The 5,586-nt window shown below is 66.0% G+C and overlaps 1 long non-coding RNA gene across 1 annotated transcript; it reads left to right on the forward strand.

Moving 5' to 3' along the window:
* The first annotated feature begins 799 nt into the window (after positions 1-799).
* On the forward strand, positions 800-1,465 carry LOC121024402 (uncharacterized). The gene is made up of 2 exons (XR_005787689.1): positions 800-899; positions 1,124-1,465. It is a non-coding gene; the product is annotated as an uncharacterized LOC121024402 (long non-coding RNA).
* The last annotated feature ends 4,121 nt before the right edge of the window (positions 1,466-5,586 follow it).

The following is a 5,586-nucleotide window of genomic DNA, read 5'->3' on the forward strand; positions in this document are numbered from 1 at the left end:
CCCGCCGCCGTGACGTCACCGCCCCGCCCGGCCGCCGCTGCGCCTGCGCCGTGTCCGCCCGGCCCCTGGCCTCCCACGAGGAGGGTCCTCGGTTCAGTTGGAGCGGCACGGCGTCTCTGGTGCCCCCGATTCCGGACCCGCGGGGGTGCCGTCTCCACCGCCCGGCCGACCCCCGAATCCCAGAGCCTAGCTCCCCCAGCGTGAGGGCGCGTGGGGATCCGCCGCCTGCGGGCCGGAGGAGCGACGCCATCACCGGGCACAGCAGGCCCAGTGTGGGGCCCGGACAGCCTGCCCCTCCTGCTGCCTCCCGCCCCGGGGCAGGGGCACCGAGGGGCCAGCTTGGCCCTCCCGCCAGCCCCTCCCAGGCAGGCCAGGCCAGTCCCCATCTGACCCCACCCCAGGCTCATGACACCCACCTTGGTGAGTCAGCTTGACTCCAGCCTCCCCAGCTCCATCATCAGATGCCTGAGCCTCACCGCGCTCCCCAGTCTTCCCCCGCACCCCCCCCCCCCCACGTTTCTCCACCCTGTGACCTCCTTGGGCCCTGTCCTGTTTGCATGAGTCGCCCGCTCTCCCTGGTCCTTCCCAGCCTAGCTATTGAAGTTTTAATTCTGAAAATTACCAGATGAGATCATACCTGACCTCTGGGCTGCAGCCTCCTGTCCCCTCCCTTCCCCTGAGCCAGCAATGCAGTGTGCATGCGATGCAGTCAGACTGCCCAGCTCTGGACAGACACCTACCTGATGACCCTGCGGGAACGTGACCAGATGCCAGCTCTTCTGCCTCGACGTCACCCCGGGGACAATGTTGATCCCAGGCACTCCTGCTGTGTACCCACTGCGTGGACCCCCCTCATCCATTGTCCTTGCCGTGCTCGTAGTCCAGGCAACTGGAAAGGGGTAGGAGAAGTGGTGCCGTCGTGTACAGGTGGGGAAACTGAGGCCCAGGCCCAAAGGCCTGAGTGAGAAGTGTTGCTGGGGCTGGGACCAGCTCTTCCAAGCCCAGCAGTTTCCCGCACCCTGTGTGGACCTCAGTGAAGACTGAGGAAGACACAGTGAGCTTCAGGGTGCAGGCGGGCTGGTCTGCATTCCCCGGCGTGGTAGCTGAATAACGCCTCCCGCAGGTGTGCACGTCGTGATGCCCAGAACCTGTGAATCTGGGACCTTACGAGGCACAAGGGACTTTACAGACACGATTACATTCAGGCTTTTGAGATGGGGAGACAGTCCTGGATCATGCTGTTGAGGCTGACGTCCTTACAAGTAGGAAGCAGGAGGGTCGGAGTCTGAGAAAATGGAGAGACAGAAGCAGAGGCCAGAATGATGCAGGGCTTTAAACCCAGGGATGCGGCCAGCCTCTCGAAGCTGAATGGGACAAGGAAGTTGGACCTCCCCTGAACCCCCCCCCAGGAGGACCGCGGTCCCACCGAGGCCTGGAACCGTTAGGGAATAAATGCAGGTTGGTTTAAGCCACTGTGTGGTTATTTTTTCCAGCAGTCATGGGAGACTAATATATCCGGTGACCCCTGGCTACTAAAAAGGTGCTGCCTTGGGGGAGCCGAGACTCAGGAGGTGGCAGAGGGGACTCGCCGTTGGGTGCTCGGCGGTGGGGGAGGGGGGTGCAACCCAGGTGCTGACAGGTGGCCCCTGGCTACTCAGGCCAGCGTCCAGGCAGGCCGGGCATGAGACGTGGGGGCACAGGCTGAGGGCCAGGCCTCCAGCTGGGTGGGTGGGGCAGCTTCTGTTCAAGTTTCAAAGGCTCACCTGCTGGGGAGACTGGTCAGAGGGAGCCTAGTGCCTTTAAAGTAGGCGTGCAGGAGACACAAGCAGGACTCCCTGGAGGGTAGCGGAGGGGTTGGGTGCAGTGTGGTCAGGAGGAAGAGCCTGTGTGCCCCCCCCCCACCTCCTCTCGGACACCTCCGTCCACCCCTGATCTCCAGCCCCGCTGAACAGGAGTGGTGGACAGCTTCTCCACCACCAAGCTAAGCCTCAGGAGGAAGGGGCCAGCCTCCACTTGGCCCGGAGCCCCACGGTATCGTGTGCCTCGCAGCACTGCCTGATGAAGATGGGGAGGCGTCCCTTGCCCCCGGAAGCACCTGGGTGTCCTGCTTCTCTGGGGTTTTTGGACCTCAAGGAGGCCACCTGCCCCCAGGCCTGGATCAGGCACTCAGCTTGCGGGAGACTGAGGCAGTTAGAGGCCAGGGGTCAGCGGACCCGAAGCTCCCCTGCCCCCACCTGTATCAGGACCGGATGGGGGGTGGGCAGATGGTGGCCGACAGGGTCCTAGATGTCCCACCACCCAGTCGTGCCTCTGGGGCTGGGCCGGGCCAGGGCAGGGACAACGGCAGAGCTATTTTTGTTTATGGCACTGCGGCAGCCGCAAGGAGACATCAATCATTGATGTTCTGGGCCTCCCTGCCCACCAGAGAGGCTCGGAGAGCAGCCAACCAGGAGGAGCGAACTCTGCTGAGGGGCTAAGCCTGTGGAGCCGGCAGCCACGACTCCTCATCCCGGCCCCGCCGGTGCCCTGCATCCTAGGCTCTGGTTCCCAGGTACCCAGCCTCGGGAGGCTGCGGGCAAGCCTGAGAACCCTGACTGGCAGGCCAGGGCCAGGGCCGAGGCGTGGCCCCCAGTGTCCCCGGTGCGGTGGTCCCAGGGAGGAGGTGGAGCCCGTGTGGCCAGCAGGAGAGACCGTGGGTCGCTGCAGAACCACCACGTCCCCCGCCACCCCGACCCTCAGATGCCACGCGGGGCCGCGTCTGGGCCGGGGGTGGCTGTGAGTTGAGCCCGAGACGCCGTGCTGGTGGGAGGACAGCAATTTCTGAGCTGTGTCCAACTGCCGTGGCCTTCCCCAGCAGGGCATCGGTCCCCAGCGGGGCCATCAGGACGGGGCGGTAGCTGGGCGTGACGACAGCAGCTCCTGGCAGCTCAGGGCTCTGCGGAGGCTCACGGCCAGGCTTTGGCTGGGGGGCAGGGACAGGCGGGGAATGGGGGGAGCGGCAAGGCTGGGCTTCCCAGGCTCTGCCTGGGCAGCGTCCTCCCCTGGCTCCCCTGTGATCCTGGGGCCAGGCTGGGGCTTCTGAGGCGTCGGCAGGTGGGAGGAGGGACTGGGCCTGGGGAAGTGGGGCCCAGTCGGGCTGGCCCTGGGTGGGTGAGGGCCAGTGTGTGGGCCGTCTCCCTGTCTGCAGGGGCAGCTCGCCATCACTGGTGCACGCAGCTGAGGGGCCAGGCCCTCCTAGAGGTGAAGTGGGGCCCACAGGGGGCCCAGGGGAGTGTGCGGGGGTGAGCATAACAGGTGAAGTCAGCTCTCCGCTGAGAGCAGGCAGGAGAGGGGAGGGGGAAGCCTCTGGAGCAGGGGTGTCCTGTCCACCCCCACCCTGAATCTGGGGCCCTGAGCCAATGCCGAGCCAACTCCCTTGCTGCAGAGCGAGCAAGGCCCGAGGGTGACCGTGTAAGCCACCCAGCCCCCACCAAGGCCAAGGGCAGAAGTGGCCCCAGTCTCCCCCAGGCCCTGGCCGGTCAGGGGTCCCAAGGACCACCCGCCTGCAGAGGGGCTAGCTGGGGGCCAAGTGGGACCCTCCTCCTGGCCTCTGCTTAGGCAGGGCAGCCTCCTGGCCTCCCCACCCAGGGCCCCATCATCCCCTCCCCCACACAGCTGGTAAGAGCCACCATAGCCCCACATGCATCGTGCTGGATAATCAGGACATGTCACATGGAACGAGACCGCCTCATTTGGACAGGGACCCAGGGTCCACACGACTTTACCAAGGTCACTCACCCAATGGAGCAGGGGAACACAGAGCTGGGTCTGTACCCCAAGGTCCCTGATTATTCAAGACCGCTCCCTTGTTCCCAGGCCCCCACAGCCAGACTCACAGACGCAGACAGGCAGGCAGGCTGAGATCCCAACAGATCTGGACAGATGCTGGACACACTAGGGACACAAACAGCACTCCCCCCCCCCTGCACCCATGAGCGACAGGGCAGGGCAGGACCTCAGGAAGAGAGGAGAGCACAGGGTCCCTGGCTCCAGGGCAATGCTGCCCAGCCCAGGACAAAACACCGGGGCAAGAAAGGGGAGACCCACAGCCCGTAGTCTGCACCTGGAGGACAGGGCTGTGCCCCACTGTGGCATGGGCTCAACGGATGGGAGGCTGCCAGAGCCTCTTCCCAGAAGCGATGCGCGTGCCTGTGTGACCCGCTGCTGGAAGGCTGCCTGGCTGCGGCCTGGCTAGCGGGAACTGGCGTGCATGAGTCATCCTGCCGGGCAGGCTCACCTGGGCCCCACTGGCTGCGTGAGTCCGGGAGTAGAGTGCACGTGCGCGTGCCTGTGTCCTGTTGTGCACATCCGGGCACATGGGCCCGAACGGGTACATGGGTGTATGTGTGGGCGTGGGCGTGGGCCCGTCTCCGTGCACAGGGACATACCCAGTAGATCCGTGACTGTGTATTAGTGTGAGTACGTGTGTCATCTCGACACATGTGTGTGCGTGTGTGTGTGCACGTCCACCTGTCTGTCCCGGCACCACCAGCACCATTCCTAGGAAGCCCGCAGGAATGGTCCTCCTTGGTGGCAGCTATGCTTCTCTGGGTCTGTGCCGGCCCAGGCCCCCCAGCGCCAGCCCCAGCAGGACCCACACCTCTGAGGCGCCCTTCCCCAGGTCTAGGTCAGGCTGGACTGCAGCTCCCTCCCCGCTCGGTGGGAACAGAATTCTCCTGGGCCTCTCCACTCCCCGCTCATTCGCCGAGGAAAGCCTCCTCCTGCACAACGCCAAGCTGGAGCCCAGGCCAGCCCGCAGCCGACCCCACTCCAGTCTTCAGCAGGTCCCCTGCCGGCTTCTGGAACATCCTGGGTCCTTGTCTCCTTCCTCATGTTGCTGCTCTGGCCCAGCCCCCACTGTCTTGCAGAGCTTCTGACTTGCAGCAGTGTCCCCAGGGACAACCCCCCCCCCCCCCCCCCGCGGACCGGGCGCCGGCCCAGCCCCTGGTGGTCTTTTCAAAGCTCTCTGACCAGTCTTGCTGCCCCCTGCCCCACGGCACCTGATTCTCAGCCCTGTGAGCTAGCCTGGGCCCTCTTACCCTGCCCTGCGCACACACACTACTCCGGGCTCTGGACTGAACTTCCCGCACTCCTGACGTCCTAGCTTAGACTGACCCCTTGGGAGCCTGCCAGGAACCCCTCCCCATGCACCCCCAACACCGTGCTAGCCGGCAGAGCACACCTCCAGACTGGGAGCCCCCAGGGCAGGGCCAGTGAGGCCACATCACACGCCCCTCGTCTCCTTGGACTCCCGCGGCCTCTATGGCCCCCAGGGCGCCCCGCCCCCCCAGCTGAAATGTCCTTCTCTGGGCTGGGAGGTAAGACTGCGGGGCGCGGGTCCAGTCCGGGAGCCTAGGCGCGGCGTGTGGAGCCCCCTCCCTGGCAGGGGCCCAGAGTCCACTGTCTGGACCCAGAAAGGCCAGCTGAGGGCGCGGGGCCGGCCCGCCGCAGGGGTCGGGACTGGCGGCTGGACGCGGGAGGGGGGGCGGCGGCGGCGGGGTCCCGGGGGGCGTGGCCGGGTCGGGAGGGGGGCGTGGCCCTGCGGGC

The sequence above is a fragment of the Herpailurus yagouaroundi genome, unplaced genomic scaffold, assembly GCF_014898765.1.
Source record: "Herpailurus yagouaroundi ecotype Mexico unplaced genomic scaffold, PumYag 64441, whole genome shotgun sequence".
NCBI lineage: Eukaryota > Metazoa > Chordata > Mammalia > Carnivora > Felidae > Herpailurus > Herpailurus yagouaroundi.